General features: G+C 34.7%; 1 pseudogene; it reads left to right on the plus strand.

Moving 5' to 3' along the window:
* The first annotated feature begins 1,376 nt into the window (after nucleotides 1-1,376).
* Nucleotides 1,377-1,495, plus strand: LOC112834733 (5S ribosomal RNA; annotated as a pseudogene).
* The last annotated feature ends 616 nt before the right edge of the window (nucleotides 1,496-2,111 follow it).

A 2,111-nucleotide genomic window follows, 5' to 3' on the forward strand; every position in this document is an offset into this window, starting at 1 on the left:
CTTTTTGATGGCTAATATTCCATCGTATATATACACACACATATATATATATATCTCAAATCTTCTTTATCCATTCATCTGTTGATAGACATCTGGGCTTTTCCCATATTTTGGCTATTGTGGGCATTGCTGCTGTGAACATTAGAGTGCATGTGCTGCTTCAAATCATTATTTTTGTATCCTTTGGATAAATACCTATTAACAAGCAGCACTTTAGTATTTTCAAGCCCTTTTTTCCTTTCTTTGTACATAATAAATATATATTATAATCTGTCAGTGAGCAAAACACTTTTATAGGTATTAGAAACCTGAAAATATGCTAGTCAATAAATCTAATACAAAACAAACTGCTGCCCAAAGTGATTTTTTTTTCTCAGCCACTAACTTAATTCCTTCAACTTCCATATTCAATCTATCAATATTTCCTGTGGGTTCTATTTTCAAAACACAGTCAGAAGGTGGACATTTCTTACCACCTAACACAAGCTGCCATCATACCCAGTGTGAATTACTAAAATCACCTTCTACATTATGTAATCTTTATCCTCATAGTAATGAAGATTTCTTTATATTTAAATACAAGTCACATAATACCATTTTTCTTAAAATCTTCCAACTACTTCCCATCTTTCAATCTTCCAGCTATTTTTTAAGGGAACATGGTCAAACTAAGGCACCGAATTTTATTATAAAAATTCTTCAAGGTCAAATTTGTTAGAAGTATCAGAAGAACTCCTCTTAATTTTGTACACATTTGGAAAATTCCCCAGTACTGTTTAACTCATTGTTTTATTTGGTCCTGAAAAACACCACTCATTAATATTAGCTCTTTGCCACGGTATAACAATGTCCCAGATGACATGGGCTTGTTCACATCTTTTTTACTGAGGTCGTTATTCTCCTTGATGTCACGATATTTTGATTCATGTTTGAATTCCCCCAAAAAGAAAAAAAATAATAAAATAAAAATTTCTTAAAAAATATGGAATTACAAAGGCATATGCAAAATCACTGTAAGTAAAGAAAAATATTGTGATAATGACCCAAATTTGGTACTGCCAAATAAGAATCCTAGGGTGAAATACAAAGTTTAGGATGATTTGCATAAGAAAAGAAAAAGAGAACAATTGGTTTTATATCTAAAATTCAAACCAGACACAATAAATTACCTATAAGTTTAGGATGTTTTACATAATAAAGGGGGAGCAATTGGTCTTACATCTAAGATTCCAATCAGATATAATAAATTACCTATAATTAATGTTTAGCCCTAAGGGTATATCTTATTAAATAGGACTCTTTAAATTTGCCATAGCAACCCTACAATAAGTCATAAAATCTACCAAATTATAATCCAGGCTATAAAACTCTAAAGGGTCTACGGCCATACCACCCTGAACGTGCCCAATCTCATTTGATTTCGGAAGCTAAGCAGGGTCGGTCCTGGTTAGTACTTGGATGGGAGACTGCCTGGGAATACTGGGTGCTGTAGGCTCTTGGGACGCCTGGGTGGCTCAGTCGGTTAAGCATCTGCCTTTGGCTCAGATCATGGTCCCAGGGTCCTGGGATCGAGTCCCACTTCGGGCTCCCTGCTCCACGGGAAGCCTATTTCTCCCTCTTCCATTCCCCCTGCTTATGTTCCCTCTCTCGCTGTGTCTCTCTCTGTCAAATAAATAAATAAAATCCTTAAAAATAAATAAATAAAACTTTCCAAAGGAAGGAATAATTAGTCCAATGGTTTTTCCCCTTTAATAGTCCAACTAGGACAAAATAAAAATGAATGTTACCTGACAATGAATTATCATGTAGATGCTTTCTATAAACTTCTAATTTCAAGCATTACTAAAATAACAAATCCATTCAATTGGTCACTGGAAAATACTCTGCAATCATATTTGGCTAACATGCTCTGTTCAGTGGCTCTTTCAATAGTCTTTCAGTTGCAATTTGCATTCCCTTTCAAAGGAAAATAGTACACCTTGACTTGGCAACCCACAAAACCTGAAGAGTCTACTACACATCATACATAAACGATGCAGACAAGACCTCCATCACATCTCGTTGTCCCTTCTTGGAATACAGGTATGACAGTTATTGATAATACTTTTTCT

The sequence above is a fragment of the Callorhinus ursinus genome, unplaced genomic scaffold, assembly GCF_003265705.2.
Source record: "Callorhinus ursinus isolate GAN/ISIS: 27379988/994484 unplaced genomic scaffold, GSC_fseal_2.0 scaffold1, whole genome shotgun sequence".
Lineage (NCBI taxonomy): Eukaryota > Metazoa > Chordata > Mammalia > Carnivora > Otariidae > Callorhinus > Callorhinus ursinus.